Source organism: Aegilops tauschii, chromosome 5 (assembly GCF_002575655.3).
Source record: "Aegilops tauschii subsp. strangulata cultivar AL8/78 chromosome 5, Aet v6.0, whole genome shotgun sequence".
Taxonomy (NCBI): domain Eukaryota; kingdom Viridiplantae; phylum Streptophyta; class Magnoliopsida; order Poales; family Poaceae; genus Aegilops; species Aegilops tauschii.
Window position 1 is genome coordinate 528707319 of NC_053039.3, and position 12460 is coordinate 528719778.

The 12460-nt window shown below is 45.7% G+C and overlaps 1 long non-coding RNA gene across 1 annotated transcript; it reads left to right on the top strand.

Moving 5' to 3' along the window:
* Positions 1-6632: 6632 nt before the first annotated feature.
* On the top strand, positions 6633-12054 carry LOC120965385 (uncharacterized). Its single transcript, XR_005758251.3, has 4 exons — positions 6633-9495; positions 9964-10056; positions 10349-10403; positions 11849-12054. It is a non-coding gene; the product is annotated as an uncharacterized lncRNA (long non-coding RNA).
* Positions 12055-12460: the final 406 nt, after the last annotated feature.

The window sequence follows — 12460 nt, forward strand, 5'->3', positions numbered from 1 at the left end:
AAGAAATACTAAGGCTACGGTACAACCATAGGAATTACTGTAGAACACTTGAAATGGCTTACCTCTCGCAGTTGCAATCTTGCGTTTGCACACCCTTGGGAGTACTCTTGCTGTCGGGCTGACTAGTTGATCGAAGGCTTATCCTGATCGGATGTACGTACAAATAGCGAGAGTGGGCAGGGTATTTATAGGCGTGCCTAACAGGGGCACGTACGAACCGACTTAGGTTAGATCCTTAATTTGCGCTAGATTGATTCGGGCACTGGCGTTGCAGTTCAAACTAATCGGACGGCTTGGATCAGCGGTGACACGGATTAATATGGGTATATCGCGCCCTGCTATTGGCCGATCTCACGAGGACACGGATCGTGGTTTTCCGGTACACATAAGAGAAACTTCCAGAATAATGCGTAAGCATGGTTGCATCTTCAGAGTTGATCAAGCGATGCCTCTCAGCCGCCCTGATATTGGCCGATCTCACTGGGAGTAGGACACGGCCGCGTGGCATGCTCGCCTAAGGTCTGAAGAAGCTCGTAAAGCGCGTGCGTCGGGTGCATGCACGCAGAGGCTCTCTGAGAGCATCTTTTGCAGACCCCGCAAAATCCCGACCCGCATAAGTCTTTTGCAGTTCGCCAAAAAGATATATGCAGGCCGGCGCGGGCGAGGACAGACTCAGACCCCGTATAATCAACCCGTAAAAAAAATATTCTCTGAATATACTGAACAGACTCAGAGTTAGCTCTTTTTTTTAGTCGTCCTCTTCCTCGCGTCAATCTGGCGAACAGGCGGACGAGGAAAACAAGAGGCGAGCGCGGCGCGGGCGGAGGCTAGGGCGGCCGGGGCGAGCGCGGCGCGGGCGGAGGCGAGGGCTGTCGAGGCAGCGCGAGCCGCGGCGGGATCCAACGGCCGGCGCATCGAGCTAGCTAGCTAGCTCCTCGAATCCATTGAGCTGCTGGCTAGCTAGCTCCGTTCGAATGGATTGAGTTGCTAGCTAGCTAGCTCCGTTCGAATGGATTGAGCTAGGTAGCTAGCTCCGTTCGAGGGCCGCGGAGCCACGGGCGAGCGCGGCGGCCGGGACGGAAGGCTGGCCGGCTATCGGATGGCCGGCGGGCGAGCGCGGTGGCCGGGGCGGACGGGCGCGGTGGCCGGGCGGCCGGGAGGCGGACGGGCGCGGCGGTCGGGCGAGCTTCATGGCGTTGGCGGGAGCAAAGATTCCTCAACCGCCAACGTTGACCGATATGCATAGCCCTGGTAAAGTTGCCCTCAAAACTGTATATATGAGGGTTTTGCGTTCGCGTTTGCAGGGCCCTTTAAATTTTTTTAAGGGTCGAACGATTTTGCGGGGTTTGTTTGGACTCGTTTTTCCGACTGAAACTGCAAAAAACGATTATTTTACGGGTTTGACCATTTATACGGGGTCCGCTAGAGATGCTCTGAGCGGCCGGCGCAGCATTTCGGTTGGCGGCAGGCATCCAAGGTCTGCCGGAGCAGCGGACAACGTTGCTTAATTGCCTAGGATAGACGGCGCGGGTGCTCCGACGAGATCGTCCGGCGATGGAGGCGCAGCAGCGACACCCGGCCGGCCGGGTCTACGACCAGGTACATCGCCGGAAGTCGGAAGTGTTGGACGTGCATGCCCTGGTGTTGTGCGTGTGGCATGGCTTGAATGCGTGCAGATCTTCACGGTGCTGTGGGGGTGTGGTGGCGGCATTGCGAGGACGTACGCACAAGGAGAGTTGATCGACGCATGAAGAGAACGCATGTGGTGACACGGAGAATATGGCACGGTCATTGCTCGCCACACGGTGCTGCTCTGCTTTGGCGTCGTGACTTCACAAATTAGCTCGGGCCTTGTTGTCTCTTCCCCCCTGGTTCATGTGTACTCTCTGTGACGGCACCACACATTTTGAAGAAGACTCGTCGTCGAGTGGCGAGCAAAGCTATTGTGGGTGCACGCTTAATTTTTTTTGCCTCCGTCAATCAGACATCTCTCTTGTTCGTAATTAATGGATGAGGCAAAACTTTTGTTGGATATTTATGCGGCTTTAAATATTTATTCAACATGGTTATTATTTATTTAACTCGGTATGGAATTATGCATATTATTGATGTATGTGACGGGGAATAATTGATGCGAAATTTCACTCGGGGCAGTAATACTCGAGGTGCCGAGGACGGTTGTACCTCCGTTTCAAAACAACAATTTGCGCATCAGAGTACTTCTCGCTTGAGACAGTCCACCAATCAAAAACTCGGCATGAGCAAATCAGTTCCAAGGTAAAACATTTGGGACCGGCTACTGGTCAGTCGCCTGATTTTAGGAAATGGGTCAGTTGATTCCTAACCAATCGACTGAAGCAAAATTGTGGTCAGCCAATTTCAGAAGTCTTTTTGCATACAAAACCAACAGAAGCTCACAAGACTTCATGTGCCCACTCCAAAACAATGGCCCGTTGATAAACAAAAAAATATAGAGAAAACAAACCAAAATGCAGACAACTTACACAAAAATTGCACATTTATACGATATGCAAAAATAAGCATATAGGAGTGGAATTTATGCAAAAATGAAATTTTGTAAGAAGGAATGAAGAATTATTTTTATATTTGCAATCTCGCACATGTATATTTAGTTTTATAGATGCATACAATACATATATGCATATGTTTATATAAAAAATGTATTATTATGATGAAAACTAAGCATACACTAGTGAGATTTTCGCGACAAATAGTGCTTTCTAAAAAGTAATGGATTAGTGACATCGGTATTGCCTTTACAAAATAAAATAAAATGAAAACTAAAAAAATAAAAAAAATTAGTGGCATTGGTATTTGATCCATGGTGTCTCTACTTCTCCGGATCAAAATAATGAATTAGTGGTATCGGTACTACCGTTTAAGAAGATATAAACGTAAAAAAATAATAATAACAAAATTTGCACACGGTTTGAATAAAAATTGCGCTTTTTTATAATATGCAAGAATAAGCACAAATAGTGAAATTTCACTAAAAAAATTCCCAAGTAGGAATGAATTAGAGGTATTGGTATTACCCTTGCAAAATAAAGAAAACAAAATAAAAACTTAAACAAAATTAGAATAGTGAAATTTTCTAAGAAACAATGAATTAGTGGCATTAGTTTCTCGTTAGGAAGAAAGGAACTAAAAATAATAAAACAAATAATGAATATTTGCAAACAATTTGTCAGAAGTTGCGCATTTTTAGTGTACATATAATCATGAAATTTTGGCACATATTTATATAGTATTTGTGTGTATATAATTACACTAAGCCAAAAACCCACAAAAGATAAAAATAACAAATAAAGGAAAGAAAATGGGAAAAAGAAAACCCGTACAGAAAACAGAAATAAAAATAAAGCAAAATACCCTAAAATAGGAAAGAAAATGATATAAAAAGCTCAAACTAAATAATGACAAAATTTGCACACAATCTGCACATAAATTGCGCTTTGTTATAACAAGCAAGTATAAACAGATAATACTGAATGTATTGCAAAAAGATTTTTTTAAGAAAGAATGAATTAGTGGCATTGGTATTTGATCCACGGTGTCTCTACTTCTCCAGACCAAAATAATGAATTAGTGGTATGGGTATTACCGTTTAAGAAGAAAGAAAAGTAAAAAAACAATAATGACAAAATTTGCACGCGATTTGAATAGAAATAGCACGTTTTTATAGTATGCAAGAATAAGCACAAATAGTGAAATTTCACAAAAAAAAATCCTAAGTAGGAATGAATTAGAGGTATTGGTATTACCCTTAAAGAATAAAGAAAATGAAATAAAAACTTTAACAAAATTAAAATACTGAAGTTTTCTAAGAAACAATGAATTAGTGTCATTGGTTTCCCGTTAAGAAGATAGGAACTGAAATAATAAAACAAATAATGAAATATTTTGCAAACAATTTGCACAAAAGTTGCGCTTTTTTATAATATGCAGGAATAAGAATATAATAATGTAATTTCACAAAAAATAAGTGTCCTGAGAAGAAATGAATTTGCAGCATTGGTATTATCATTAAAGAATAAAGGAAATTAAATAATACTAAAAACTGAAATACCAAAGTTTTGAAGAAAGAATGAATTAGTGGCTTACGTACTACTCTTTAAGAAAAAATAAAATGAAATAAAAACTAGAACACAATCAAAATAATGAGGTTTTCGAAGGAAGAATGAATTATTAACATTGGTATTACCCTTTAAGAAGAATAAAATAAAATTGAAACAAAAAAATCAAAATAATAATTTTTTAAGAAAGAATAAATTAGTGTCATTAGTTTTACTCTTTAAGAAGAAACAAAAATAAATAAATAAATTAAAATAAGGAAGAATGAATTAGTAGCATTATTATTACCCATTAAAAAAGATAACAAACAAGTTTGCAAAACTTGCACACAACTTCTCTCTTAGATTACACTTTTTTAGTATGCAAACAATAATCATATAGCAGTGTAATTTTCGCTCAAATTGCATATTTAAGTGTGTACACTACATTCACCCAACATCCCAAAAATATCAACAAAATAAAAATAAAACCAACTAAGAAAGAGAAACAGAAAAACAAAAGCAAAAGCAGATAAGAACAAAAAAATGTTTGAAAAACGAAGGGAGGGAGAGGAGAGCTGGATCTCACAGTTGATGGGCTTCGGCCCAGAAGGAAATCGACTGACCCAAATAAGGGGTCAGTCAAAAAAAGAAAGAAGTCGACAAAACAAACAACACAGGTCAGAAAAAAAACGCAGCCCGAATCTCAGAGAAAAACCAATGGCCACAAAATTGACTGATCCAAAAGTGAAATTTCAGCTGACTGAAATGTAGCTAAAGTGAAAACATTTTCAGTAGGTATTGATGTGACATAGAGTATTTGCATGAAACATTTTCCTCGGACCGCTAGCAGCATATCACAGAAGAACATGAGAGAGTGAAGATCGCTTCCCTGCAAAACCAATCAGGCGCACGCATAGCGTTATGCTCTCTCTATGTTTTTTTGAACTGATTCTGTAATAAATAAACTTGGACGTGCTTACCCTAATTAATTATCTGCCGCCCTTGACGAGGCCCTCGCCGGCGGTCACAAACCATCAGGCCGGAGACCCTGACGCTCCCCTCCGGCGCAAGGCCGAGGCGCTCCATGGCCTTCACCATGGCGTGGCGCCCGACGCGGGTGAGCCGGAAGCCGTTGGCGCTCGCCACGACGCGCCGGCGTCCGGGTCGAGGGGCTGGTACCACGGCACCGCGGCGTCCTACGCCACGTCCCTGGCGCAGATCGCCTTCAAACAACGGAACACAAAGGATTGAGCATGCAAATAACTATGCGTAGGAAGAGAGAATTTTCTGAGGCAGAAGTTTGGCTCCCCGCTCCCCTGCTCCCTCCGCCTAGGGTTTCTGCGCCGCCGCCGGCGGCTCCCCCGCGCGGAGCCGCCGCCACGGCCGGAGCCCGCCGTTGCCGCTCGCCTCCCCCGCTCCCCCGCTCCTCCCTCCACCTCCTTCCGTCCCTGTACCCTCCGCGTCGCCTCCCCGAGCGAGGCGACCGGGGGGCCCCGACGCCGCTCCCCTCCCGCGCGCCAAGCTCCTCCCTCCTCCCGCCGCCGCCAGCGCGCGCCGCCGGGCTTTGCCCGCGTGGTGCCGGCGGCGGCGGGCCTGCCTGTCCCCGCGCGCGGCCTCCTCTGCTCGGGCGATGGTGGCTGGCGGCGGTGTTCTTCGGCCGGCGATGGTGCGTCCTGGCAGCGGGGTCCGTGGGGCGCGGGCAATTCTGATGCGGTGGCGCGGCCGTTGGCCGCGGGGCGCGCGGTGGTGCGGCTAGCCGCCGGCCTCCGCTCCGCCCAGATCTAGGAGCTGGGTTGGGGCGGGCCGGCATTCCGGCGTGCGGCAACGTGGCTCCCTGGTGGTGGTGGCGCGGCGTCGAGGGATGCGGGTGGTGGCGGCTTCGTCGGCCGTTGTGCTGCAGCGTGGCGGCAGGGGTTGTACGGATCCTTTGGGGGTCCGGCCGGGCCTGTGCGGGCCTGGTAAGCTCCTATCGTCACGTCCGGTCGGCTCCGCGTCGGCGGTGGTGGTAGTCCCCTCCCATCGGCTGAGTTGCGGCTGCCCCCGAGCCCGTTGGCCCCTCGTCCCTCCTCCAGGTATCGTGTCGGTGGCTCAGCGAGACGGCGATGATGGTTCAGTGACTGTGGTGGCACATGTTGGTGGACGGTAGTTCTGGTGGAGCACTTCCGATCGTCTGGGGTGGTGGTGGTTGATTGGGTTGGGAGAAATCCCTGGTGGCTCGTCCATCACCGACGTGGTGACGCCTGCGGGCGCCGCCGGACCTTTCTGAAGGGCGTCGGATCTGCCCCTTCCCCACTGACCCCTGCGTACCGAGGGAAACCCTTGGACTTGTCCGGGCAGCAGCGGCGTCGTCGTCGCATTCCTTCCTGAAGGTGCTGCTCGGTACGTGACGTCTCGGAGTGCTAGAAGCGCGGTGGTACTTCTCCGGTGGGTGCAGCGGTCACTTGTCATCCTTGTTTCGTCGACCTGCCGTTGTCGGCATTTGTTTCTTTTCTTTTTCTTTTTTTTGGGCGTGCTTGTGCTGCTTCCGCCCCAGCACCTATCGTTGGTTATATTGATGGTTGCTTTATAATACAAAGCGGGGGAAACCCTTTTTCTCAATAACTATGCGTAGAACAGGTTTTGGACTCTGGGCGGCCGGTCGGAGCACACTTTTTTTTTGACTATGTACTGCAAGGCAAAAAGCCTCACAGATCTCTTTATTAAAGAAAAGTTAACAAAGTCCTGTACAAGCTAAAAAGGGAGTAGAATACTTACAAAGATGAATGTGAGTCAAAAAAATCTAACTAGGGTAAGAGTATAGCCAGTCCAAGTAACTATCCTTAAATTTACATTTGATCCTATGAGTTAACAAGGGCATATCATGAATGAAGTTATGCCTCCAGAGTCTGGACAAAGGCCTTTCATTTCTGAAAATCTTCCCATTCCTGATGATCCAGATGTTCCAAGCAGCAGTAAACACCACCTCAGTGAAGAAAGGCTTGCTAAAATCCTTCCTAGCATGCAGAGCCATCTTATATGTGGTCATCCCTGGCTGTGGCTCGGAGCACACTTGCCGTGCCATGCCACGGCAGTTTGGTACTGAGAATTCCCCGGCAGGGCACACTTGCCCGGTGAAAATTCAGACTGACCACGATTAAGGTGCTACGCATGTGGCCTCGATCGTGTAGGCTGCGTCGAAGGAGTCGTCAGGGAATGGTATGTCTCGCCCAAAGAAACGAGCCAGAAACGCTGTTTATCAAGACATTTTTCTTGCTGTACTTGGTCAGTTAATTGATTCACTGGCAAAGATCTCTGTGTCACAGTTGGTACCTTGACAAAGTTGCATAATTTGCTCAGGCCACCAGCCAGCTGAACTGATGAGTCCCTGCAAATGTCACGCATGGAGATTTTTTGTTTTTTCAGAAGCGCATACCCCAAGCAGTTCATGTTTAATTTGAACACGGGAAAACTGATGTCCACGTGATCTGGTACTCGTTGTTGTTCAACCCTGTCACCCTAAATACCCTCATAACCCTGCATGATCCATGTCTGAATGAATACGAAGTGAGCAAGTAATTCCACTTGTACATGTGCCCATCATATTTGTCCATGCCACTCCACATGTTCAGTTTTGCAACTTAAGCGGGCATAAGTACGATAACAGATCGACAGGCCCAAAAGGCGAGTACTGCACCATCCACACGAATGGCACGCACAGCCAACAACCTAAATGCATAACACAACAGCTGTTTCGTGCAGCTAATGCACAAAAGATGCTTACAGACTAGAGCATTCGTAGCACACAACATACACAGGCTAAACCTCGTCTTGAGCTCCTTGAAGCGCCAAAGCGGGAAACTTGCAGTAGTATGGCACGTAGAATGCACGTCGGTACAGTTCAGAGAACATCCGAATCTTCAGAATCTCTGAGCCTTTTCCAGTACTCATGCTAAATGAGATGATCCTATGAGCAACTCTGTCAACAAGGATAACTAGCTCTCTCTCCAAGTCAAAGGCCTGGATGTCGTAATCGAAGTACCATAATCCTTCATGATTAGTGCGGAGCAACAAATCCCTCCCAAAGACATTGTTCATACTTAGACGGTGCTTCACTACCCACCTGCTGTCAGTGCCTTCCAAACTCCAAATCCGCATCATACAACCATCCAATTCCTGTTGTGCATAGCATAAGACCCCTGATGACTGGCAAAGACAACCATCACAACAACCAAACATCTCTGGCCCATTTGGAAATCCTGGCAGCTGAATGATCCTCTGACTGAGCCACTGCATAGATGGACCGGGTGCATCGATTGCCAGAAGGACAGGCTCCCATATATGCCCCACATAGAGTACCCCATTCACAAAGCGTGAACTACCATAAAATCCTATCTCACTTTTCCAGCGACAACTAGACCATGTGAAATCCTCGGAGAAAAATATCTTAACTTCATTGTAGACTTCACCATCCATGGAAGGCCCAGACTGAAAGCTCAAGACATAAAAGTGTTGAGACCATGATGGATCAAAACACAGCATGAGATCATAATCAGAGTCTGCTGGTCCAGGTTCAGTATTTGGAAGTGACATCCACTCTTGAGTTGCCGGATTGCACACAATAACATGGGATATGTCTGCAAAATATGAAGAAGTAGGCCATTGCTGCAACCCTTAAGCTCTAGGTACTCATAACATGGCACAAAGCTAAGCGTTGTGTCAATTTCTTTGTCGCTTGAGGGAAGCCTAGCGAGATGGATGCCAGTGCCATACTGAGGTATTTGGTGCCGAACCAGTGCCCCCAAACCTAGATCTCACGGAGCCCTCCCAAATCCTCTTCTCCTCAGGCACACAACCCCGCCGGCGATGTTCCTCTCCTCCGCTGCCACCTACGTTCATCTCCGCGACCGCCTCCCTCCAGCCACTGCCACCCTGCGTTGTATCGCCGGCCCTTGACTCCTGCCGCACACTCCATCTCGCCGCTCCACGGGTGCCTTGCGTCTGCCCGTCGCTCCCCATCCACCTGAAGGCGGCCACCACTGACAAGCCCTCATCTCTCAAGGCCGCCGCCGCTCCCCATCCACCTGAAGGCGGCTGGCGGCCACCGCTCACGAGCGCTCTTCTCTCAAGGCCACCGCTGCTCCCCATCCACCTGAAACCCGCGAGCGCTCATGACCCTCCCCTCTCAAGCCCGATGCCGTTCACATCCGTGCTTCTCCCCCAACCAGCTAGATCCCGACCTCCCCACTAGCGAGCTCCGCCGCCCCTCTGCCATATTGCTCCTCCGACCTGCTCCAGCCCACCCCCTCGACCAGCGAGCTCCACCACCGGCCGCTGCTCCTCTGTCGTGCTGCTACGTACTCGGTACTCCGGCCTGCTCCACCGATTAGTGAGCTCGGCCACTGAACGCAGCTCTTGTGTCGTGTTGCTTCTCTAGCCAAAGGTTTTCTCTCAATTTTTATACATCTAATCCCCTCCTATGATTCTAGCTGAAGCGGCTTGTTGAATTATTCTGGAATCTTTTGTGCGCTTTTCTATTGAGTGCCTTTGTTTTCAACTAGAAAATGTGCCTATGTTTAATTCTGAAATCTAAATGCAATCTTATGTTGTTCCATCGAGATTTATTTTCAGAAGGTGTATATCTAATGTTTCTCACTGCAGCTTTAAGCTTCACTGTCATCTAACTTTGTATAGTTAATTTTTGTTGTCTGTCTTTGAACCTATAAAACTTGGGTGTTCTGTACACTTGTCGTTTCCTACATGTGTTTCTTGAACATGTCTAAAGTTTTTATAAGAAATGCAGTTCTGAACTCGGTCAATTGTAGGAGGACTAGACACATAGTACATATGATTTGAGATGTATATGTATGCAATTTCACCCTTTGCTAAAAAACGTGCTATACAATGTCAGATTTTGTGAAGCCACCGTGAGCTAGGGGTTGCACTGCAGGAGCATAGCCTGTACAAGTACTGAACATTGAAGATTGCATCGCAGCCTGTACAAGTATGCCTTCCTTGCAATCTTTGAAGCCTATTAAATTCTGAAATGTTATTTTTTTTCTATACAAGTTTATTTTGTGTAAAGTACTTGTTAATTGATGTGTTGAGGGGTGCTCATATACTTCCTCAACAACATGGGATGCTGAAGATGTTAGTGGATTGTGTTGGGCATTCTAGCTTCTATAGCTTGGCCACACTTAAGTGTACAGGCTAGACTCTGATTATTTCCTTGCATGTTTGGGTACTGATACACACATGATTCATTGCCTCAGTATTGTTCATCCTCTTTATTTCAGATTGTGAACGAAGAAAGGGCAACGAAGATATCTAAGGTTCAGCATGGTCAGCAAAGTATGTTTTTAGTCAAAAATTATTACCTATGGTGCATGGTTTACCTTTTCTTTTACTGAATGGGTTAATGGAGTTCACTGAAAACTTGACATTATAGTTGGATGTGACATAGTCACTTTTTCCTGAAGTAGCAACAAGTGACCTTTTTCTTTGAGTTTCAATCTTGTGGCCCCTGACATTAACAAATAAATTTAACAGGTTGTTATTTCTATACATGATATGCATTATCGCTAAAGGTGTATATTTAGTCCATTGGAGGAAGAATTTCAATTATTTCATTAACAAGAGACCACACTATCCTTGGCCAGTTTCTTTTGTTGTACCGGGTTATCCAAATGGACTCATGCAGATGGGAGTGTAATAGTGTGATCCTTACTATTTTGTTGCATGTTAACCATTTCTCCTGTTTGAATGGTTAATCACCGATCTCTAGGCATTGAATACCAGTGATCTGAAACCTTATGAAGCTACAACTTGAGAGTAATTTAGATAAGGCCTACTATCTAGCACACACATCCCTAGATATTGTAGAAAGGGACTGGTTGGGTGTATCCCCAGCCATGTGGTTCAGGGATATCATTTGGTTCTTGTTTTGTTGAGATCAAAGGTAGAGAGGATAGCCTAGTGTTTTTGTTTGGTTAAAGGGATAACAAGTGGATGGGTTATTGTGATGATTTTTTATGACTTGATGAGATTACCTTTTTGCACACAACCATTATTTCTGCAAACCAACTAATTCTCACATTCATACATGAGCTCTCAAGCACAAGATAGGTCAATTAGATACATGTATAAGCATCAAGAAAATAAAATTACACACACACACACACACACACACACACACACACACACACACACACACACAAAGACATGCAAGTGTACATCTGTTATATCTCACATACATGCACATGTTTGGCTAAGAAATATATGTGCGTCCATTTTGTATAGCGGTCTATTCATAAGTGTGCATTTACATGCATCATGGTCGTCAAGCTCCTATCCTCTCTTGTGGCCAGAAAGATGTATATCTATATGTTATGAAACCCTGATAAAAAAAATGTAGGCTTTTGAAGTTGTGCTCCTTTCAGTGTTCAGTATATAGAAACTACAACCTGAACATGGCTGCCTGTGTGTGTGTGTGGCCGTGCGGCTGTGTGGCTGTGTGCTATGCATACTGCTTACTCATTCCTAGCTGCTCGCACGCGCTCGTGGGCCTATGGCCGTTTCTTGCCTGTTGCATATTTCTTGGCTGCTGTAACTAAGGTTGTAAGAAACTAAGTAGCCCGTACTCTATCCTTCCGGCATTCTGCATGCTTCTTCTATTGTGAACTTCGAATCATGGACATCAATGGCTTATTACTATCATTTTCATGGTTTCATGTTGTCATTTTTTTTTGTTAGATTTGTTAAAATGCTGCTAAAGTTGAATCTTATGTCTTTTTCAGATGATAACTGAAGAATGTTGACTCTGTTGTTGATGCCTGGGCACTAAATAGTTGTTTACTTTTGGGAACGTGGTAGTACTTGGCAATATGCAAAATGTATTATCTTATTTTGTAATTCTATATGGTGTCAATCAGAATTGGGTTTGTGAGATATGCCGCAAATGTATGAACTTCATCAGATTTACAAATGATGGTCGAATTTGGTATGAGCTGTGTGCTGTGGTGAGATATAGATTTAATCATTTCAGTACCATGCCAAGAATTTGGTATCTATTGTACTGAGTGGACTTGTTTGTTGGTAAGCAAACGACTTACAAATGCACTTTCTGTCAGCATGAAAAATACTTAGTGGCACGTTATCTGTTGGGAAGCGAAATGACTTACCAACTCACGATCTGTTGGCAAGTGAAAGACTTGGCAGCACATTGCTTGTTGGGAAGCAAACTAACTTACCAACGCACAGTTTGTCGGTAAGAGAGACACTTAGTTACACACTGTCCGTCGGCAAGTGATTGACTTGCCAGACGCATAGGCCGTCGGCAAGAGAGACACTTAGCGACATACAGTTTGTCAGCAAGTTAACTGTCTGTCGGTAAATCTGACTCTTGACAG